This window comes from Rhyacophila brunnea, unplaced genomic scaffold (genome assembly GCF_057557595.1).
Source record: "Rhyacophila brunnea isolate RB1 unplaced genomic scaffold, BYU_Rbru_1.0 scaffold_2, whole genome shotgun sequence".
NCBI lineage: Eukaryota > Metazoa > Arthropoda > Insecta > Trichoptera > Rhyacophilidae > Rhyacophila > Rhyacophila brunnea.
This window is the reverse complement of record NW_028232859.1, coordinates 58,492,226-58,518,461: the sequence shown is the minus strand read 5'-3', so window position 1 is coordinate 58,518,461 and position 26,236 is coordinate 58,492,226. Positions and strand designations below refer to the sequence as shown.

The 26,236-nt window shown below is 33.2% G+C and overlaps 1 protein-coding gene across 1 annotated transcript in view; it reads left to right on the top strand.

Moving 5' to 3' along the window:
* bib (MIP channel family protein big brain) overlaps positions 1-26,236 on the top strand; it is a 272,918-nt gene that overhangs the window by 138,189 nt on the left and 108,493 nt on the right. The window lies entirely within an intron of this gene.

Here is a 26,236-nt window from a genome sequence, read left to right as displayed (position 1 = left end):
TAAACGTCTTAAACTTATAATTTGTAATGTCCACAATATGTAAAATAAACAAATTGAAATTGAATTGAAATTATCTGGTACATTGCGTGTAGTGATTATAATAATATGTAGGTACTTGTGAATTTTTGTTTATATTTCCATATTATGTCTATTAGTGTTTCCCAAACTGCTTTTTCTGTATATATTTCAATTTATCAGATAAGAACACTCATTACTTATACATTTTTTTTAATAAAATATTTTCATTGATTTAGTTTAGAATTACGCGTGCGTCATCTGAGCCTGTATTGTAGAATGCAAGTGTAGGTAGGATGAGATGAGACAGCACTACGCTATTGGCGAATTTTTTTTACAGTCAATTAATTAAATATTTCACCTCAGGGAAAATAAAGCAACATTTGCACAACTATAAAACTTCAAGCTTTCCAACAAGAGCTTTCTTCATGGTCAAGAGACAGGTATTGTATTAGTCAAGGATGCATGGATATGTTTTCATGTTAACATACGTTTCTTACAACCAATGAAATATTACTCTAGATTTCAATTTCAAATTATTATACTAGAACTATTCTAGATCATATTATTTTCCAATCACTACGATTTTTCAAAATAATAATTCACAAATTTGAATGAGGATCAAAACTAAAATTGGATAAAAATGCCATTTATTTTGGAAAATCCTAATCCTAAAAAATACGATCGTATTACACAGTGGCGAATGGTGGAAGTAGGCACACATATAGTGCACTAGAATAGTGCACACTAAACTTTGTCAGTCAAACATATTTTGTTTTTATTGAACTAAGCTACAATGTGTAGATAATATTTGTTAGTTTTTCAAATTCAATTAAAAATTAAACACTCTAATCCAAGTCATAATAGAAGTAGATAATAGTCCAAAAATATTCGTTTATCTATTAAATATTTTTATCGACTATGGTTAGGTTAGACAGGGCTTAATGAATTAAAAAAAAACTAACTAACACCATTTGTAATAATATTGTGTATTCTTATTTCAACATACACAAATGAGTATGACTGAAAAAGTGTGCACTATTTTTGTCAGATTACCCATAGTTAGGCAGAGTTTGATTGAATTTTAAAAACTAACCAGCACCATCTGCAAATTGTGATCGTAGTTCAATGAAAACAAATAACTAGGTATGACCGACAAAGTTTAGTGTGCACTATTTATGTCGAATCTACTTCTACCCACCTTCACCCTTCGCCGCTGATATTACGTGGATAACAATTGATCGAATTATTGGAACCACATCAATTTCATTAAATTGTTTTTATAGACTTTTTTGTAGGCTTCACGCATAGTTTTTTTTTTATTTAATGGTTTATTTTTGTGATAAGTATTTAGCAATAAATTATGCTAAAGAAAGCTTTTGATAACTAAAATAATTTATTTTTCGGTGGAGCGATGGTATAAAAAAGTTTGGGAAGCACTGATAGGTAATATTTTAGTTTGATTTTTGCATAATCTAAAATCTCATATTAAAAAAGAACCATCTTTGGCCCGCGCAAAATAATAATAATATTATGCTAAAATCAACCAATGCCCGCCATATGGCGTGTGGGGGGCATCAAAATCTCAAAGGCACACTCCTGAATTCGGCCTCATTCATAATTTTGATTAAAAAATTGATCGTCCTTATTCTCTTGGTATTTTTTTTTGTATAGCCATCTCTGTCACACACCAATTTAGAGATAAATAATAATATTATGTTCTTCTCTCGCGAACGGTGATTGGAGGGCAGTCACGGCCGCCGGCAGATGTTCCATTTAAAATGCATTTTTTGTGCATTTCTTGGATTTTATCTGATTCTTTGCAGCTGTCACATTATTAAAGAGGATAGCGTTTCTTGGCGCCTGATATAACATTTTTTTTATGGCGATCAGTGGATTTTATTTGTGGTCAACAAACAATATTATTATATTAGTATGCGTTGCACATCAACCTACTATATAGGTATGGGCACCAATGGTTGGTTATACGGGTTCAAATCCCGTCAAGTTCGTTTTTTTTTTTTTAAATAAGTATGATTTTTTCTAGTGGTTTATCTGAGGTGTTTTCAAATTATGTATGTTCAACATTTGGAATGTTACATTCTCAAAATCTTGTGAATTATTCATTTGAATAAAAGAAATAGTTTATTAAAAAAGTTCAAGTAGACGTTATAGCAGGGGGGGGGCAAACTGCGGCCCGCCGTGTATTTTTTGCGGCCCGCCATCATTAATAACTTTTTTATAATTTTTAAAAAAATATTGACAATAGATTAAACTTTTGCTTCAAATACAATCTATGACGATCGGTCATATATATGTCGAAAAACCCGTTTCTTATGTTGGCGTCCTGTGTCACAGAGTGTAAATAGGATGTCATAGCTGTCATACAATATGTATGTACAATATGTCGGATGGCATAGATTTGATCATAGACACTAAAACGCTCTTAGCACATATGTGCCCGATCGTCATATAGTATATTTTAACCTTTTGTTTAGCAATAGTACGCGATCCATTTTCAATAGATATTGATAGTGTACCGACAGAGCTACAACTTGAGATTATTGATTTGCAGTGTGACACTGATTTAAGAGAATTGCATCGTCGTGAAGAAATCAGACAAATTCGACCAACTTAAAGATTATGCAAGAAAAATGTTCGTTATTTTGGATCAACCTATAATATATGTGAACAAACATTTTCGATCATGAACCTCAATAAAAATTCTTTACGATCAAATATCTCCGATGCCCATTTACAAGCAGTTTTGAGAATATCAATTACAACATTAACACCTGAATTTAATATAATAATATATTTTATAAATATTTTTTTTGTAATGTTTATTTTTCGTGATAATAAATAGTGTATATCTAAAAATGTTATTTTATTAGTTCCATCGACTTTCGTATTTTTTTCTAGTGGGTATATGTGAGGTGTTTTCAAGTTATGTATGTATGTATGTTTGGAATTCTCAAAATCTTGTGAATTATTCATTTGAATAAAATAAATTATTTATCGAAACAAATCTGTTTGACTGACAAAGTTCAGTGTGCACTATCTATGTCGGATCTTAACAGCCTACCTTCCACCCTTCGCTACTGATGTACGTTAAATAATACCATGATATCTAATTCAGTTTAACAATAAACCTCTTCAAACTAAAACTATTTCAATCATCCATCCACTCATAAACATTAATATGCGCCCTTGGGGTTTTAAAAAAAATTCCTGCCTTTCCAAGCTATTGCTATGTTTGGAAATTTATATTATTATAACCCGTTTTACATTATAATATACCTTTTGGGTCCTATCTGGTCTTCCGAAATACCGATAAATTCCAGAAAGTAATTTATTTCATACGGATAAAAGTTTATTTTTCAATAATATGGAAATGTCACCCGAGAAACATCTAAAACAATATTGGGTAATATTGTGTGTCGTTCAAATTGTCTGTGTTCTTTATTTAAATGTTAGGTAGGTACTGGAGAGTGTTTTTCAATTTGGCTGAGGCAATACTGTTATGCATAGTAAACTGCCGCGAAAACCTCTATCTTCTTAGACAATAGGCGCCATTTTTCGCTCAATTCTTTTGTGAAAAGAAGACGGCCCGCGGTTTTTTATTAGAAAATTATAATTACGCTTCTGGAAGTGAATATATTCGTAATACGTGGATCATAATACTTTTGTCGTCATCGGTTCAGAATAAATATTCAAAAAAGTCGTTAGAATAGGGGTCGTGTATTGCACTTGAAATAACTTTTATTACAAAAAAAGGCTATTATCAGATATCATTTACAGTCGATGACGTCTAACAAATTAATCGTTAATAATTATTAATGTTGTGAGAAATATTTTTTATGAGAAATGGATGTTTTAGCCATTTGCTCGACCTGTCCAAACACATATCGGAAAAACAACTTGCGAATTTTCCAGACCCGGGATTAGTATCCGTGATCCAGGACTTTATAAACCGACGCGGTAACCGCTCGACCGTTACTAACTTGGTTTATTCCAAAAACGTTAGAGAAACCTTTCTTATACATAAAGAATTTTTAGATTTAGGTTAGAAGCCCAATGATTAAATTATTTGTAAGTCATTTCGCATTGCAGATTAAGTTGTAGCAAGATTGGCACGTGTGTGCATTAATATTTATTTTTAAGGGCTGCACTGAGATTGAAAAAAAACCATGTATACAAGCGTTGGTGTAAAACCAGAATGTACTCTCATGTACAGCATGTAGACACGTTAGCTAAATATGACAATAATACTGTTAAACGATGAACACATATTTGTAATAATAGCCTTATTGCAGTGTTGGTAGAGTTCATTTTCATATCGGTACATACAAATTCATGTGGTTGTAAAATTAACTGTACCTATGTGGTACTCAATGTTGTTGTAGCTAAACAAATTTGGCCCCAATACAAAAATCATGCAAGCGTCCTGCTCAGTGTTTCTAAAAAATATATCAGCTTCTGTTAGCTATCCCTTCAAAAAAGTTCTCCTATCCTATAATCGATTTTTCCATTCATTTTTTTCTGTTTAAAATCGAGAGCGTTTTGTCATTTTTCCTCGCAAATTTTTCATATTTCCACGCGATCTATTGTCAATCTATCCTTTTTGTGAAAGGTATAAGAGTATGATACATTTAAAAAAAAGGAAATTCATTTACATAAAGGAAGACAAAATTAATGGATTCTGGCTTACTTTTCAGGGCATGGTAGCAGTATTGAAGCAAGTTCTGCTTTATTATTTTAGGCCATTAAATCAAGGAACTCAAAACAAGACGATTGATTGTCCATTAATATTAAAGGCGTTATGTTTGCGTGACATACATACATATTATGTGACAGGCCTTACTATTTAAAATAACATACTTTTTAATACCTTTTTAAGTTTATCCCACAGAACAGATAATAAATTCAATTCTGATAGGCTATACTATATACCAATACAGTAAATTTTGACGCAGGGTTTTGAATGTGTGAGTGTCCTACCAAAATAAACCACCCATTATAAACGTACAATAGTGTGTATAATACACCAATATTAAATGAGCGTCAATGCATAAACCGAGAGCAGTTGTCAGTATTTGACGTATGACGTATTTATTCTTGACACTTGTTTAAATTTATTCCGTATTCTTCCTTACTCGAGATCGGTTGCCTGCTTCTTCTCCTTACCCGTTAGGTATTTCAGTTCCCATTATTTCTTAGTTCCTTGGTTTATCCAATATGTTCCACACCCTAGATCTGTACCCTGTAATACCAGTTCTGTCAGGGTATGCCAGTTCCTATTAATTTGGTGTTCTATGATCTACACATCGGCCTGAGATTTAGGGCTCCTTTGTCCAGGTGGTCCCCAATATGCGATAAGCTATAGCCACGGCACTGATGGCACTAACGGTAATTACTTCTTCTTATTGTGCCATCCCCTAGCGGAGGTCGGCCACCATCAAGGCGATCTTATCTTTGTCGTCTGCTACCCTAAACAGTTCAGTGGAGCTGCACTCGTACCAATCACGGAGGTTCTTAAACCACGAAATGCGGCGCCGTCCTCTGCTACGCCTCCCATTGATCTTTCCTTGAATGACAAGTTGGGGAATGCTGCATTTTTGTCCTCTCATAATGTAGCCGAGGTACTGTAGTTTCCTGATTTTGATACTACGTAGAACTTCTCGGTCCTTCCCCATTCGATTGAGAACTTCAACATTTGTCACCCGGCCAGTCCAAGGAATTTTGAGTATGCGTCTATACAGCCACATCTCGAAAGCTTCAAGTCTCCGTGACATCTCTTGGTTTAGCGTCCATACTTCCATACCATAGAAAAGAATTGAGAGCACATAACAACGTACCATACGCAGTCTCAGACCTAGGTTAAGATCTCGATTGCTAAGGAGGCGTCTCATTTAATTAATTACTTACGGTAATTACCACAAATTTTCTTATCAGATGTTTCCATTAAAATGTGTCCACTTTAATATCAAGTTTTTGTATGTGAGGTAGTATTCTGGTAGGTATAGCAGTATGCATCAATACACGGTTATTCCCATACGTATGTATATGAATACAAATTCAGGTGGATTCCTTGTAAGTACAATATTTATTTTCGACTTTTTCGTATGAATGTAAAATGATGGATCGTGGGAGATGAACGGGAAAATATGTATATCGACTTATGGTACGATAAAAAATTCCTTTGGTGTGTAAAGTGCATTTCCGATAAATGATATCGAACGCCGGATGTAAATGGGGCGGAAAGTAGAATAACCATATTTGAAAAATATTATCTAGGAATTGATGGAATGAACTTTTTTAAGCGTAAGTTATAATATGGAAAAATTCAATGGTTCATAAAACCAATCCCATTTTATGAATTTAAAAAAAACTAATGTCACAACATATTTATTTATATTATCTGAAGTATGGAATACTAAACGTATTTGATGTTCACGTGATGAAACGTTCACGGATATATTTTCACGTATTGCAATATAAGCGTAATTAATACGGTATAGAAATGGATCACGCAAGTAATTTTTTTTAACATGAAAACTCTGCTGCGAATTTTTTTACTTACTAAAGTATATACTACCAACAAGTAGAACGAATATTATTTTTATCAGAGTTTACATATGCCCCCTATGAGCTTAGGTTACATCTAAATTTTACTTAAAATATTTTACCGTGGCACAGTTCGCCGTCAGTTTTCTTATCGTAATGAGTATACTATACGCAATGACATTAATATGGACGAAGCATCTGGAAAAAAAAATGACACTCACTTTTTTGTCGGGTCTGCCGAATGGCATAATCTGTTCTAACGCCATTACAATAAAGGTGATATTGCTATAAATTCCCGATGCTTTTTGTTGGGTCTGCCGAATGGTTCGGTTCGAACGGGTTCCCTCAAACGAACATTGATACTAGAAACACTGTTCTAACGCCATTACAATAAAGGTGATATTGCTATAAATTCCCGATGCGTGATATCGCATAATGGATATTGCGTGACATCTACCTATGCACGTGCGAATGTCGCTATGAGTGAATTTACTTGCTAGCTACTGTACTGAGTGCGTCGTCTATTAATGATGTCATTGACTATACGGTCTCCAATTTTATTAGATTCAATATGAACATTAATTCAATTTCCATAGCTGATTTTGGCAAAATACATGAATCCTAGAATGAAAACCTAACCAAACCTAACAAATAATCCAGTATATCGGCTATTTTCAAAATTTGTTTGCTGCTGGCTTTCCGTAAAGTGTAAAGTAAACCGACAAAAACCGTGTTTTATTTAAACATGAATTTTATGTCAGTACTATAATACGACCCAAAGATATTGGATGGTCTTTAATATACGGGCATATATTTCCGATACAACATTTCACGGTGAAGTGTGAGAAGGCGAACTGCATACGTACAAGTTTCCGGACACAATTTACTTAATAACCTATTCTAAACATACATATAACCTTAGCATTTAGTTATCTACTTAATGGGAAAACTCACAGGCAGTCGTTTTTTACCTATGTTATATTATTTACGTTAGGAAATCAAACGATATTTTCCAGTGGCGTCCTCGGTAAACAGAAATGTTTTTTGGCTCACTCGAGCATGCTTTTCGTATTGTACTTTACGATGATATTTCTATTTGGTGTTTACGGTGTTCACTGTAAACCGCGTTGCCCCTTTTCTTATTTTCCCAGCAGCACGACGTAGCTTAAGCAACCGCAAAATACAGCGAGAATAATATTGAACATTGCAAATAAAGGTATAAAAGTTATTCCAATATTACTGCTCCGGGGTACGTCTGGCTATGGATTATGAGATTTTTCTATCTATGGTTTCGGCGAGACGCGGCCGTAACTATTACAGTTAGGTACATACTAGACTGTTTTTATATTTTGTGATCTTGAAACAAAATATTTTCAAGACATTCAGCGTTTATTTGTTGGTAATCAATGATACTTGATAAAATGTGTATTATCACTTGGTAATCAAGGAACACAAAAATAATGAGAAGTGGATTGCTTTCTGGATGAGGCTGTAACCAAGTTAGTGTGATATATTATGGGATCAACATAAACGCGTATTAAAGAATATGTAATTTTCAACAGTTACGTAGGTATGTATAAAAAAATGTCACGTAAACGAAATGCGCATTAAATATTGGTAATATTTGAGGACTGACTTGACATCTATATCTTATTAATATGTTATGTGACTAAGTATAAATACATATTGGTTCTTGGTAGCTGTTATACTGGATTATTTGTTAGGTTAGGTTTTCATTCTTTAGTTCATGAAATTTGCCAAAATCGGCATTAAAATTAGCGCGGCTCCCGCCTGGCTTCCCGTAAACTGACTTGTACCTACATCATTATTATAAAATATTTTGTAATGTAGACACGTGTTTCACTGCGAGTGATCCTGCGATGCGCACGTGGCGCGAGAAACGTAAAATACACACGCAAAGCATGTGCCGGCTGGGTCCTCTACGCCCACAGAAAAGAAAAATAGTGGAGGACGCTTGTAGACGAGGTCTAACTACGCACTGATTTTGTAGCAGTGAGGAAGAAGAAGAAGAAATAATACTAAACGCTAATAGTAGATAGTGATACGATAATACTTACATTAGTGTGAATATAATATTATGTACATATATTTGCATAAAGCAGTGAACATAATGAAGGGTAGAATAAAGACAACACGTGTAGCAGATGCGCTCAGATGATATTAAATATAACATCCTTTTATTGCTCACCCCCTATCCTCTTATATTCACTTTTTTTTCATGTCAATGCAGCTAAATGCACACGTGCAACAGCTCCTTGGCTGGATTAACAACTACTTCACTGCACTTAAGTAATGTCTACGTGGTCGTTCAGTTGAATTATTGATTATATTTTTTTCTTTTTTATTTTTCGTTTATTCTTGGTATAGCTTGGAAAATACATCCAATTTTGCATTTTTTAAATGAAAATATGAACTATATAGATATATTGAGCCGCTTCAAAATTTACCTAGGATCACCATAAATCCAAAATGGTGAAGAAAAAAGAATATTTCTCTAATTACCGTAATATTCGTTGAACCTGACAATTTTCAATTGCAAGCTGGTGACCAAAATATCAATTGTATATAATTAACGTCTGATTTGATTCATTTTCAGGATTTGTGACCATGTACCGTTTTTTAAAAAATATTTTTTTTCGGTAAGGTACATGTTCAAACACGCGCGTTAACATGTTCTTACTCCCTACTTCATTTATCGCTTGTAAATGTATGGCTACGGCCGTATGTTGTAGCTTAGCCACTGGAAATTGCCAATATAAATGGCGTATTTCAAAAAAATACTACTTTATTCTTATGCCAATAATTATTATAAAGAAATCATTATTCGTAGGATGTTTATCACATTTGAATGGTCAAAAATATAGCTTATAATCAGTATCTTTAGAATTATCTTCAAATGTGTTAATCGTGCCCATTTTTGAATAATAAAATGCCTAATTTTTGTCAAATTTGGGATCACAAAGATTATAAAATATATTTTTTTATCGTAAATATGTCACTATATAATGTTAACATTAATTTTACTAATGGTTTTGTAAATGCGTTTAAAAATTAATAAATCTAAAAATTCTTAAGACCACTGCACATGGATGTACTGAAATATGACTATATTTTAAAACATTAGAGCGAAAGGTTTAAAAGAATACTATTTTATGTAATAAAAATACTTCGTGCAGTCATCAACTGTTTAAAATAAATATAAAGGCTAACAAGGCTTCAAAATTATGTAAATAGATTATCTACAACGTTTAAGGAATGTCCAGGGTTGTGCTCTGAAAATACCATAAAAGCTCAATTTTGACCTACGCTGAGCATTGGGCCGTTAACTGTTTTCATCATTCAGTAAATGAGGCCTTGTTCTCATCCATCCATTTCGATTTCAGTCAATAACACCAATATCAAGACTAGATAATTATTTACCAGTGAAGGTAACACAACACAAAATCTGTTCTGTATAATATATAAAATCTAAGTGACCACTAATTGTACCTACGCCATTTTTTTAAATTATTGATTTTTATGCTTATTTCTTATTGGGAGAATTACACGCTTTACTTTAAAGCCCATTATAATATTACATGATATATCGTATCGTATATTACGTATCTTGTAAGTAAGTAGACATATTCATACAACGATTTTTTTTATAAATACATTTACTTGATTGAATTATTTACGACAATATTGTTTACTTAATGTCATTTATTTAATTCTGCAAATATTTTTTTTATGTTTTGTAAATCTCTTTATAACAAAATGCGTTATAGCTTAATTGTTTGTACCATGTGTGTACACTAATATTTATGGATGTTGGCTGTTAACTATTATTAGGTAGTTGTATTCACTTATTTCTATTATAAGAAATTTCATATATAATGAAATATGAAATCAAATTTACTTAAATTATCGCTACTTAGACTGTCTGTAGTTTACATTCACTGAATTATTGAATTACAAAACTTTTCTTTGTAAACTTAATTAGTTTTATTTGCTTAGTTAAAAAGCTATTCAATATTTCATTTTCAGGCAAATTTGATCCACAAGTCTGAGACTTCGACAGTCTTTTATGAATTTTGAAGTGAATCCGCTTTACAATATTATTCAGTTGTATAATAAAACCTCTTCAATGGATGTGCTTAACGACTTCTCAATTGCCATTATGTTTTTTTGAACACCAGCAATGTTTCTGAAGTAATAAAAATAATTGCCTCGTAATAACGCAATTAAATCATCAAGTTTATCACAAATAATTGAACTAAAAAGAAGAAGAGAGAAAAATAATATTATCTTTACTACAGAAATAGTAGGTAATTCTAAAGTAAAGTGATTTATATTGATGGATGTAGATACATGGTTTTGAAGCTATTATTAAAAGTAGGGATTGCAATACTGAATGAAAACATCACTACCGGTTTTTCGGTATTTCTTATCGAATACCGGTATTCGTTTAAACATAAGTACCTACTTATCAGTGAATATAGCTATTACAATCTCTTTAAAACATTATTTTATAGAAAAAACCTACCTATCTACATTTATTATGGTGACATTTAAAAATATGTATTAATCACAATATTGTGGAATTGGTGATTTTTACAAATAATTTGAATAAGTACATATATTGATAATTTCAACTAAAGCCCTCAAAAAGGCTAGTTCATTAAGACGTGTAAATAAGCGCGGCTGCAGGAAAAGCATCTTCAATTCAAAACTTGTACAATCATCAATAATATTATTATAGAATAATTGAACATTTGTCACGGATGTTTTTTTTATTTCGAAATAATATCAGTACCTAGGTAAATTTATCGAGACAATTTTATTAATGGGTATATTTAATGAATTGTGTTTTATTGTTATTTCACATAATGTTGGATTCAGTCAATATTTATTTTATAACTCAATTGAATAGGAAATACAGTATGCACTAATGAAGAAATAACATTAAATTCATCGTCAAAAACGTAAACGAGTGTGGTTTCTTAATACCGAAAATTTCAGTATTTTGGATTTTAAAACCGGTATTTCGGTATTGATAAATACTTGAACACCGGTTTTGAAATACCGGTATTGCAATCCCTAATGAAAAGGTACCTAACGTTGACTGTGTAAATTTAAAAAAATGATTTTAATCGGGTTATGAAATAAAACAAATAACACTCTCATGTTTAGTTTGACAGATGCTTACAGTATGGTAATAGCATATCGAATGATTCGATTAGACCAATGATACTCAACCTTTTTTTTCTTCGGGCCAAATACGTATATTTGTAAAGTAACGCGGGCCGCATCAATACTGGTGTGACGAAAAAAATCATGGAACCCCCCCTTTTTTACAAAACATTTTTGAGATTTGAAAAATTATGCGTGTTTTTTAAATTAATCGTGTGCAATAGCAACACTCTTATACCAGATCTGATGTGGACCATAATGATAATCCTCTTCGGGTGTCACTATCTGTGCGTCAAAGTCGAAACGAATCTCAAGATATACGAAATTCCTGATAATAAATGTTTGTTTCGGGCCGCACATAAAAGCTTAAAGGGCCGCATATGGCCCGCGGGTCGCAGGTTGAGTATCGCTGGATTAGACTATCAACAAAATTAGAGTGTTATCCAAGGAATTCAAAGGTAATTATAATAGGGATATGGTACTGTGTAGCCTACTATAATAACCTTAGGCAACATACACAATCAATCAACAAATAGAAAGATTATGAAGAACTATCACTCCTAAGCATCGTCGCTTGATAAATAAACGAGTTCAGCGATGGCGTGCTCGGTAAAAAGTCCGCCAACTCACAGACAAATAATTTAGTCTGAATCACTAAAAAAATAACGGTAAGATAGAGAATAAATACGTAAACGTACGAGAGAGAGAGAGGGAGTATCTAGTATCAGGCGTACATGCTGCCAATTACGCTATTCCGGTCATCATGTAATTTATAACTTCTGTCAATATCATTTATAATTTTCAAGGCGTCAAACAAATTACATTTAAAAAGTTATTACCTATATTGTTAATCAAAATAAAGAAAACCAAAGAAGTATCATAAAGTATTTCTTTTATTTTATGAATAATTCACAAGATTTGAGAGTGTAACATTCTCTATAGCGTACTAGAAAAAATACGACGTCCGACAAAACTTGAACCTGTAACCACTGAATTCGCGCCAATGTGCAATGTCTAAAGAAGCACATTGGTATGAATCTAGTGGTTACAGGTAAAAATCCCGCCAGATGTCATATCTTTTTTCTACAAGATATACCTATATCAGAGATTTTTTTTCAAATTACTATGTACAAAGAAATTTCACTTCTAAAATGAAAACAACACTCACTTGTATTTCCGGTTGGTATTGAAATCGTTTTTTGGCCGGTGTATCTCGGCCCTAAGTACTTTCCAAAAATTAATATATTTTTTGCAATTTCATAATGTTAATGACTTTGTTTTTTATTCTACAAAAAGGCTGGCATGTGTAAAAACGCCTGAAAATATCAAATTTCACTGGGGGATACAATATAGCATTGACGTTCAACTACGATACGATTCCGTGACGGTTTTTGTGACAGTCCTCGACAAAAACTATCAGACCCTCTGTCAAAATTTGCCTCCCCTACATCCTGTTACAATAATAATAATATCTTGACGAGAGTTGCCATGCTAAAAATAGTTAATATCACGTACCCCGTTCTAATTTTGTATGTAAAATTAAAAATATAATACGCCATAATGAGAAGAGAAATTAGTATTTGGGACTCTCGTTGGATTGAAACTTTAGTCTAAAAAATATTTACATTCTTGAAACTATTATTTCAATATACCTAAATGTCGATAAAAATACATAATGTTTAATAATGCCTAGAAAAAAGGTAGACTACGGGTAAGGTAATCTAAATAATTAGTGTATCATCAATAGATAATTAATCTTGAAGTGTATGTAAGTTTTAAATGCGAATTGCATTTTTATTTTATCTAAATTCTAAAGCAATCGATTGCTGCTTAGATGTTCAGATGAATCTATGACAAATTTTTTGTATTTATTTTTTGAATTGTTTCACAATTAATATTAATGTAGTTACTAAAATATATGCCGATCAAAATTAAATATGTCTGGAACCATCAATAACAAATAGCCAATCTCCTGACGCTACTTTGACAAAAAGTAGATTTAATCTTTATTAATTAGCTTTACAATCCGGTGTGGATTAACTACCGAAGAGATTTCTAAAAAATACAAAAAAAAATGTTGTAGGTAAAAATTTATTTTAATCTGTATTCATGAATGAGTGGTATACTTAATATATCCAAATTATAAAAATCAGCTTTAAAATCATCATTATTTAATATTCCGTGTCCGGAAACTTGTGCGTATGCAGTTCGCCGTATCACACTTCACCGTGAAATGTTGTACCGGAAATATATTTAGGACCGTCCAACCTCTTTAGGTCATAAAGTACTGACATAAAATTCATGTCTAAATAAAGCACTGTTCTTGTCGGTTTACATTTTACGGGAAGCCAGCAGCAAATATTTTTTTAAAATAGCCGATATACTGGATTATTTGTTAGGTTGGGTTAGGTTTTTATTCTCGAATTCATGAATTTTACCAAAATCAGCTATGAAAATTAAATTAATGTTCATATCAAATCTAATAAAATTGGAGACCACATAGTGTACGCCGTATACTGTACGGTCATCTCTTTCCGATAGAAAACTCACTACGAACTGTGTCACGTTAAAATGTTTTACGTAAAATTTACATGTAACCTTAATATTCACCTACACTCCATCTTGTATTTTGACCGTCTCACAAATATGTTTCCCTAAATTTCATATTATCTACCTACATATGTGTGCGATCAATTTTATGCTATTACGATTTATAAAAACAATCTTAAAGCGTGACATAAATGCGATGAAAATTCAATATTAGCTGGTAAGTGCGTGGCTAATAATTGGCAATCTTCGTTTCCGCTTCCTCAAATTTAAATAGAAGTCTGAAATATTTTCCGGAAAGCCCTATCATTTTTGCGGTAAAATAGATTCCTCTGTTACTACGACATCGCGCGGCTAATATTATTTTCTCTCGATTGCTTTGCATTCTGCTATTTTTTCTCCAATTCCTTAAATTTCCAATATCCGCCTCGCACAATCGAATAGGGCATGCTTTAAGAATATTACTCGAATTCTAGAAGAATTAGAAGGAATTAAAAAGAAATAAGTTAGTCGAATCTGAAATGCGAACCGCCATAACTGCGAGAAACTTTTGTTAAAATGTATTCAAATCTAATTACAAAATTTTATCTCTATATTAAGCATTCATATCTACTGATATATATTTAGAAAATTACTACTTCCGACCGAGGTTACTTGGAATTTGAATTTAAATTACACTATTGTATTTGAGTATTTTTTGCAACCCAGGTTTCGCTTTTCAGCATCTTCAGGAACTATGCGCCTCACCTATGGAAAATACACACTGACAACGTACGAGATATATACTAGGTAGGTATATTCATTGTCAGTATATGATTTAACGACGTAGAAAAAACTTTTTATGACCTTATTTTTAATTGTTTTAAAAACCTTCAGCTTAAGCGTAGTTAGCCGATATATTTCTATAATTTAAAATAATATTTCTATAATTTATATTTTCTATATTTCTATAATTTTATAAATGTCCTAGTAACGAATCTTCGCTACTGCCCGATACAATTGATAAATACGACATGTTTCTTTTTACAGTGGACTTTTGGAGTATGTTCAAAAATATAGACTCTATATTATAATAAACGACATATGAGTTTAAATTTGTCCTTACCATTTGAATCTAGTGACAATTTTATTATATGCACCCGCTTGTTCATCTATATAATATGATAAGATATAAAATGTATGTGACGTTAAAAAACCGCCAAGCACTTGTGACTTTAGGACTGAAAATAAAATATTTTCTTTTTGAAACGTATTAGTAAACATTAATACTATTGGCCGAAGGTAAATCCATTAGATATTAGTAAACAATTAGAAAAAGCGAATAGCGAAATAAAATCTCCTTAACGTCATTAAAATTGATAAAAGAAACATGTTTAAAGTTAGTCGTCTTATAATATATCGACCGTTCCGAAGATGGGTTTATTTATAGTCCGAAATAGCTGTCAACTTAAATATCTCAATTAAGTAGAGAATTCACCGAAATAACTTTATTTCAAAGGCTTCATTAAAACAATGGTAACAGATGAATACAAACGAATTTGCAATCAGCATCCGGTTTATTTGTATTTGACAAGCGATACTGGGTTTAATATTTTGTCAATATACCTACATTTACGATGAAACAGTAATTGCAGAATTTATTATATATTTATTTATAAATATATAATAAATTCAAATATAAAATAATTAAATTATAAATATATATGTATAATAGCCTCAAATGAATCGAGAATAGTGAAGACAGGAAGGAGACGCCTTCATCCAGTAGTGGATCGTTCCCGGCTGATAATCTAATTTAAAATGTTTAATGAAAATGAGAATGTCCAACAATAGGTATGATCGTCAAATTTAGCGCGCCATTACACATTTTCTTTAAATGGGAAATTGCCTGAGATCTATTGTAGTAACCATCCCGCTATGTCCGGAAATGTGTCCTTGTCATAAATATTCAGGGAAATTAAAGGTTTCATTGTCAGGGCAGGCTGTGTTCTGTGCTCAACGTTCAGCTGGCGGCTTCTGGCGGGGCTTTTAAACAACTTTATTAACCACTGCCGTAAAATAACCGACCGGTAACTTTGACTAAACTTTGTAATTATTATTTCCACTCAGTTCTGCCTTTTCTTTCGCCCCCTTTGACCGTTTCCCAATAAACGAAAGCGCATAACGTATTCAACTATCGTTTCCAGAAATACCCACAGCAAACTTTGCTCTAAGTAGGTATCTGCCGACATTCAAGTACATAGGTTTTTTGTTTTAGGGATATTATTTATTAATATTATTGTATTACAAAACAATTTTATAAGACATGCGATTTTTGAAAATAAAATTTTAACATTACTTCTGATTTAAAACATTTTTTTGCAAGGTCTGATGCATAGAATATGGACTTTATATTAAAATAACTAGTTAAGAACGCTATGCATAGATGAAAATGGAATTAGATAAGCATAGCACTCACTAGTATGGCAACGACGTATTAAAATAAATGTTAGAAGTGTGAAAACTACATAATATAAATAACATTAAATAAGCGTTATGAACTTAATTAAAATAAATGAATGGTTATTTTATTAGTGTTTTAATGGTAAATGCGCGCACTGTGGATATAGTATTATCATTATTATATTATTAAAATTCTGGGACTGGTTATTCTACTTCTCGATACTAGATCATCGTTTCTACCTCTTCAAGGACATAATATCGACACTGATTCCTCTGTGTTGCCATTAACCCCCAATTCTCACTTCCTAAGCTTTCTCACGCGGATCCAATCGTATTCGATGAGGTTGATCGTTATTTGTTGAATAAAACTTCAAATGTATTTTTTAAACTAGCGTTTATTGATAGACACATAGGTAAATATTTAAATGTGTAAATTATCATTCGTATATATAATTATTACTGCAATCGCAATGAGATATGAGTAATGAGTAATGTAAAAGGATATACTTACACATTTCCACCAACGTATTACGAGGACTTTTACAGTAATATACATAGAGGTATTAAATTAAAAGAGAGGCAAGTAATCGGCTGTCTCATACAACTGAATGAAGCAGGTCAACAATAGCTGACAACTTACGAGAAATAGCAACGCGATAAAAAAAATGCTGGGCATCACAGAGGATTTACTTTGGCCTTTTGACCATCATTATAAGGTACCCATATACGTGGAAGTTTTGCCGCAACTTGATTACCGGCCTGCCTCACCATACTTTTATAGGAACATGCCTGCTTCACCATACTTTCATATAACCTGCCGCCCCTAGGTAATATATCACTAAGTCTTACACTACCCGTATTGGAGTGTCTAATAAACTAAGTTGCATCAACAGTGAAATAAGGAAGGGTGTAGAATGAGAGTCACTGGCCTTTTAGAGCTTTGGTAAGTGCGGGTCCGCGCAGTTAAGCCCTTTTTTTTTTTTTACTTCTTTCTAATACAATTTGATTGTCGTCAAAGCTCCCTTGATTTATTCAGCCGTCACAAGCCTTCGCGCGTGTAAGCCTATACAAATTGAACTTTTTCTGCGTACGGTCAGAGCTTTCTCACAAAGTGTATTATACGCCTTTTTTGAAAGTGTTATAATATAGAATATAATATTTTTATTTCATCGTGCGTTTAAAACGTCAGTTTGTTGGAAATACACGATGTGAAATTCCGAATAAATGATTCTAAATTTTTGTTGCTCAGTATTAATTCAGTTAGTTGTGTAAACTTCCGGTTAATACTACCTAATTATCAAATAGACACCTTGTATAGATAGCAGTCGAGAACACTCCATACTAGACGATTATTTAAAGAATACCTTTTTAAGAAAAATATATTTCAATTGCATATTGACATATTATATTCTATAAAAATAATTTCAATTGCCAACAACATATTATTATGTTGTATATTATGTAGAAATGTATTTTGAAAAAATACAGATTACATACAGTAACACAAAAAAGGTTTTAAAAAAATATGCCACAGCGCGCCACCTGTTTTTAACGTATTTGTCGGATTATTTGCTAGGAATGCTGTCTTTTTGTATGAACTTTATGTCACGTGACTTCAGCATGTCTATCGAAATCTATGCAAAACTATAGGCTCTGATGCGTCTTCTTGCTTATGACTGCAGCTCTGTCCAAAATAAGTAATAATTAGATAATTAAAAAAAATGTATAATAATTTTTGATGTGTATAAATGTATAGGAAAATACATACATAAATTAAACTCATCGCTCAATTTTATGTCGTCAGTGAGCTATTTAAATTTTATTGAATTAGTGTGTCATTCATGATTACATTATTAGTATGAACCTATTCATCAGTAGTAATATCGTATTATATTCTTATTTGTCGTAAGTATACCTGACAAGTGTGCCCACAGCCTACCTCTTTCCAAAAGTCACCCTTCGCCACTGGTATACCACATAGCAAAGTGGTAATAGTATTAACTGATGTAGCTGATGATACAAACAAGTCTTGTTTATTATAGCTAACCAGTAGATAATAGTATATCAATACATTATAATACAAACTGCATAAAGTTAGTGAATTGTTTATATGAGCTTACCTACCATTATTTATTTGTTTTTTCTTTATTTTCAGGTAAGTCATCGTTGGAAAAATCGATTTTCAACAAGAGTATTTTAAAAATAATGTATCTCTTATCAACCCAACTTATTCTACATATTACACGGTAAGAAATATTTAATTAATTACTCGGTACTTGCTATAGCGTATATATATAATTTAATAATTATTGTTAAAATTAGTAAAGAAAAGCTGTCGCTGTATCTTTACCTATTTAAAAAAATAAAGTAAAAATTACGTACAGGATTAAAAATAAAACGTTATAATATTCCACAATATAACATGTACGATATATATAGTTTAGTTTTAAGGGGTTGTCCATATATGACGTCAGTCACGTCCTAGGAGGTGGGCTTGATATCAAGATGGTTTAGGGAGGAGGGTTAGAAAATTCGCCCTGTAAAAAAACCAACAAAATATAAACTGTTGTTTTACTGATAATAAAATATTACGCGACAATTTTCGGAGAATTTGTTAACGAATGGGGCGCGGTTAACATTTTCACGCATTTTATTTAGACCAGCGGTTAAAGATTTAAAAACAGCATCTGCACAAAAATGTCGCAACGACGCTATGTGCGGTAGTACATTAGGTTATATGTGTTTTATGTATGATAATAAATTTACATTGACAAATTCGACGTGTTGCATTCGAAACGAGTTTGGATGTGTGACCGTGCTTAGACTATATCTACCGATATACGATTAAAGATTAAAGAAAACAGCTATTATAAAACTGATCTACTTATGTAATTTATATGTATTTTAAGATCAAGGTATGCCGTATAAGTTTAAGAAAATATTTTGATATATTACGATGTAACTTAATTTTGCATAAAAATTTAACAAAAAAAAATCGCAAGCCTAACTAAGCCATCATTAAAAAGCTTTTAAGAAGTTTGCTGAGCTTCGCTGCAGCTTTATTGGAAGTCAACTTTTTAATGTTCACTCTTTACTGATCGCCTTCATACAAAGCACATTAGTGTAAAGTGTAAAGAAAAATGCTCCTGCGAGTATTTTCATTAAAAAGTGAGAAAAAGTGAGTTTTTTCGAAAACGGGCGCTCTACGAGCGGCGACTGGCAGCTGGCATTGATGTCCTCCATGGGGATTCGCACCGGCTCGTGCGATCCGTTCCGGTAAAACAAATCGTTAATATTTTATTAATTTCATTTTATGTTAGCCGGGTCGTACATACAAACTAGTCTCGACTGCAATACTTCAAATTCGTCGATATGATTTTATTGGTATTCACATTTCACTTAATCTAGGGTACCACTGCACACAATCTGAATGCAACATGTTTGATTGAAAACAAACATCTGCTGTTGCATGCAACATAATATATTTAGAACAGTGGTTCTCATGTGCGGCCCTGGTGGACGGATGCGGGCACCATAGGTTTTTGTCGAGGCCACCAACATCATTTTCAGTACCTATTTAATTTAATGAACTGGGATAGCGTTAAATGTGCGTTATTGGAAATGAGTCTTGACCAAGTACTTAAAAACCATTTTAATAATACCACGCTTGAAAAATTTTGGTCAAAGTTATACGTTGACCAAGAATCAAGTCAATTCAAAGAATTGGCAACAATTGCTTCATTAATATTGTCAATTTTTCCTACTGCTATATACTGTGAGAGATCATTCAGTGTAAAGCACTTCATAATAAACAAATATCGAAGCCGGTTGACAGATGTAAACTTAGAAGCAGTCATGCGGCTCGCATTGGAAAAAAGGAGTATTGAGGAATTTCCATTTGCATTATTTTTAAATAAATAGATATGTAATACGAATGGGGAACGACCCAAAACCACAGCACCTCGGCCACATTATGACAGGACAGAAGCACAGTATTCCCAAACTTGTCATTCAAGGATAGATCAATGCCGGCGATCATGGACGGAGCCGCATTTCGTGGCTTAAGAACCTCCGTTTTTGGTACGAGTGCAGCTCCACTGAACTGTTCCGGGTAGGAGACGATAAAGCTAAAATCGCCATGATGGTGGCCGACCTCCGCTAGGGGATAGCACAACAAGAAGAATAAGATAGTATGTACAAAAATGTTCAAATGTTTTTTATTAAATGGACTTGTCAATAATAAATTGATCCATTTTTTAAGTAAATAAAATTGAGCTTTAATTTTTTCAATAACAACAAAAGTGAAATTTGGTGCGGCCACCAGACATTTCCATAAAACTGCCAATGTCAATTGTGCGTCCGCACTTAAATTTCACGCGAGAACCACTAATTTAGAAGCACACAGCATGAATGTCGTTTGTGTGCAATGAAATTATTTGGAACACTGTGCACTCGCCTATCTCTAACTGATAATTAATAAATCCAATATTTCTGCCTATTCAAATCAGTGCTTCTTTGTCGGATGTACAATGACGTTTATCCATTTTGACACGAGGTCTCGTCGCGGTTGTGTGCGCGAAAGAGATTTGCAACATAGCCGATAGTAATGGTTCATGGTATGTTGATGTGGAGTCAAATTTCATGTGCATTACGCCTTATTACACTGTCCGTCTTGTCTGCTGTAAACTATATCCACATGAAGTATTTCATAGGAATGTTTCAAAATGTTAACTTGTGACTTTTAACTTTAAAACATCCTTATAGGAAAAATACAAGTCTTATTTTAACACTCACTGGTAATCAATCATACGGGTTAAATTTAGGAAGAGGCCATCCAAACCTGTAAAGTTTAAATATTACATGAAACAGATATGTGCAAGAAGGTAGCTAAAATAAATAAATGCAATAAAACTAGATAAACAGGTAAGCTTACTTACCTTGTTTGTAAATGATATAAAACGACAATTAAATAATATAGTAAAATACTAACGGTTAATTGGTTTAATTTATAGCTGATGGTGTTCTGAATCTGTCAGCGCCTCCAAGTAAGTACCCAAAAAGACCACTGGATAGCTCAAAGGAAATTGTATCTCTTTTACCTGCAGCAACGTCAGTTTTTGTCTCTTTGCATTCTCTATTCTCTTTGGTAGGTATAAATATTATGTACCTACGATAGCCTGGTTGGTAAAGCTGCCAAAAGGTGAGATCTGAGACGCAAATAATGATTTATTTATTTAAAAAAAACACGTTGAGTACGTAATTATTAATTCAGGACGTTCACAACATGACATTTAGAATAAAAAATACAAGTAATCAATCAGTTAGAGAAAAAACAAGGTAGAGAAAAAAAACAAAATGGAAGTGTACAAATTTCAGATCCTTTTCGAACCCACATTTATAAATTTATGATGGATCTCGCCAATTTTAAATGCCATAATTTAGTAACGAGCCGGATAGCAGTTATTTCATCGGAGGACACCGGTGTCGGGGGGGGGGCTTCGTTTTATAGAAAAAATACTCCATTTAAATTGGCCCATTGTGCTTTCCAAGTGTTCACTCTGCGAGCGTATTGTATCTACGCTACACAAATCCAGCGCCATTATGTTTATGACGCCACGCTCATATTTAACTGTAGTCACTCCTACATTTCTCGCTGCGTACGCCTCTGAATGTGCTTTTTATTCCGCGCCGAAGGAAATAAACTGACAATAATAGTACGAAACACGGAGCTTTGTGTATTTAAATTTAGATAAAAGAAAACTTCTGGTCTATTTACTTTGAAATTTTAAAATTTTACTAAAATGCCTAAAGCAAACGAACCCGGTTACATGTAAATTGTACGTAAAACATTTCACCGTGACACAGTTCGTCGTGAGCTTTCTTATCGGAAAGAGATGACTGTATACGGTCTCCAATTTTATTAGATTCAATTTGAACATTAATTCAATTTTAATAGCTGATTTTGGCAAAATTCATGAATTCAAGAACGAAAATCTAACTTAACCTAACAAATAATCCAATATATCAGCTATTTTAAAAATTGTTTTTGCTGCTGGCTTCCTGTAAAGTGTAAACCATGGGTGGCTAACCTTTTCAGCAGCCGGGCCAGATTCTAAAAATGAGATTTCCTACCGGGCCGCACAACCGATTTTTTCGCGCAATCACAATCCGCCACAATTTGCGAAATTAGCACATCTAGCGGCAGTATTTGATATTATTTATATTTTCTCACTTCTCCGCGGGTTGGCCACCCATTATGTAAACCGAAAATAACCGTATTTTATATAGACATGAATTTTATGTCAGTACTATACGATCCAAAGAAGTTGGATGGTCTTTAATATACGGCCATATATTTCCGATACTACATTTCACGGTGAAGTGTGAAACGGCGAACTGCATACGTACAAGTTTCCGGACACGAACGAACCTAGTGTTATCGCAGTAGAAACGACTATGACCATGAGATACCACGAAAGTGTGGACGTGTATTGAAGCAACAATGGAAACACGGCGGCAGAATTCACATTATTATTTTGATTCTCGCATACAGATTTTCCTATCCAAATTTGTTACTATTACTTAGATTCTGTCCTTCGGCACGTCGGCTGCTCTGTCTGCATTCCTCAGTAAAACGCAATATTATAAGAATTAATTATTATTGCTATACGCTGTTGTAACATATACTCAAGTATTTTGAAAATAAAACACACCGTTTCTCTCAACAAACCTCCGATGTTGTCAATATGTCCCCGAAGATACCCAGCTGGACGAGATAAACCTATACTCACAATCACCAGGTTACCTACTAAAGGTAGTATACTGCGCAGGACTTTACATTATAATATCAATGTTTTGCTGGCGACGAATCCAATTGTGACAATACAATAATGATAACTTGACGGAGAACGGTTGTTTATTTAACAAAGAAGATTACACCGTAACAAAATAATGAATGTAGATTTTGGAAAATTAAAATCAAGCATCACACCCTGTAAACGTAAAGGTAATGTCATATTACTGATCGTTTGCCGGTCCCTATTATTTGAAAATAATGGTGTACCCATAGACTATAGATACATCGGTGTACCATTATTAATAAAATTAAAACTAATATAAGTTGTATGTATGAGCAAATCCTAGTAGACCCAGATGTATTTATATAATATGGTAGATATCCTTTATATGAGAGGGCCTTTTTATTTTTCACGATATATGCATACATAATACGTCAATGGCCGCATAATAAATAAATACATTCCCAGTGTTGGACCAACATAATTACCACAAGTCTCCTATAGGAAAATCACCTGAAGAACAACAAACATTCATAAGGTTTCTCATTTCCACAGTATTTTACTTAACATAATTATTCACGTTTCATGATAGGATAAATTATTTACACCAATAGAAGAGATTTATTCCTATACAGCAGCGGTTCCGAAAGTGTGCGCCGCGGAATGTATTTTAATTGAAATGAGACTTCCACCGTTTTTAACTGTTTAAATGACCATATTTTTGCGCATATCATTTTCACTTAAGTACATGGTTTATGACCATGGTTTTGCACATTATTATCACATGCCCAACATTCACTCAGAAATAAAATTAGACCCTTCCCCGTACATATGGTGTAAAAATAGCAAGTATCGTGCGAAAATCAACGTGGATACGTAGAGAGTGGTACTGATTTTTATTTTGCTGTTAGGTTTTCACTTTGGGGCGTTTGGGAACCCCTGCTACAGAGAATCTTTCTCAAATGCAATACATTCGTGAACAAGATTTAGCTACCAACATAGCATAATATATTATATGAGCAATGATATAATATTAATTATAAAGCTCTTAGACTCGATTCAGCGGATCGTTTTTACCGTAGATCGTGGTTTGTTGAGCCTGCATACGTAAATAACACCTAAGCCAGCAGAGCTTAAAGCACGCGTCGTATGAACACTTTAAAAGCTCGCTTCGCTCCATTACCCATTTACACTTTCCCCCCTTTTACGATTAGCTTTTAAAAACTGCAATAAAATTTTAAATAAATATTGCCTCCCTAGTTGGCGTCGTTAATTCGGCAGTGTGTTGATATTAAATGAATTTCATACTTGAAATGGATCGCCTCCACTGTTTATTAATTGAGTTAAGGGAGGAAATCCGCGTGACTGTGTGGTACACGTTAGACAAAATTCTAATACTGTTATCATCAGCGTAGAACTCACTCAGAAAGTTCATTATTGTAGCATCGATAGTACGATATCGCTGCTATATTTATGTAATAAAAAATCAAAAACTACGATTACCGCGATCTGCTATGGAAATGCGCATGTTGTGCATACGTTGGCGTTCTGTGGGGGTAGGCAGGTCATGCGTTGCTTAGGGGTGACAAATGAAAAAACGAATGCGATCATTACAAGCAGTGGCGGTTTTTCATGAAGCGGGGGATGCGAAAGCTTTGTTTTAAAAATGCAGAGGGGCCTCCAAACTTTTCAGCATCTCAGACCTCCACGTACCGAAAACCACGGCTGTTTGAGAGTAGGTTTTGTTGAAATGCTAAAATCCTCAGTAGATGAATGCGTGCATACGCATTCCAGGTACATGCGACCTCATTGAGCCGTCCACACGCACTCTCGCCGTGACGATTGTCGCGCGCGGTCGAGGTACAAGTGACCTCATTTAGGTGTCCACATGCACTCGCTGCGAATCGCGGCGAGACGCGCGCCATGTGGACAAGGCCTAAGAGTAAAAGGAGTTAGAGTGGGTCTTCATCTGGCAGTAGAACGATGATAATGGTATATATATATATATATATATAATAGAATGAAATTATATATTACGCTACTATTACAATTTCTAAAACTATATTATCATCTGAAGACTCACTTGCCAAATTCTGTTTAAAATAAATTTTGATTTCCTACATTACCTATTAATTGTTTAACAAAGTTTATTTGTAGAACAGATAAGATGATTCGAAGGGGAAACTTCATACTAGTGCGATATTATTTCGAGCATTATTGCATTAACATAGACGTTGAGCAGTCTCTATAAAACGTTCACTAATTAATAGTATCGGCTTAATGGAAATCGTATACATGGTAAGATTGGTACTATTATGTATTGTAATATGTCGTCGCCATCATTCTTATTATCAGCCTAGATTAATAGTGTGAATTATCTCCGAGCATCATTCAGTCCTGTGGGTGCTTGGAGAGCTGAGATTCTTAAAACATAGTTTTATCAATATTTTTCTGTTAGAAAAAAGCATTACATTTGACAAAGTATGTGTAATCATGTATGTACTTTATTTTTTGTCTTTTTGAAGTTATACTTCTTTTGGCGCATTTGGGAAAACAGATCAGAGTGTATTTTTAGCGTATGACGAAGTTGCGCGCGCCGATGTAACGCATAATTTATTATTGGCGTGTGACGAAGTTGCTCGCGCCGATGTAATACATAATTTGTTATTATGATT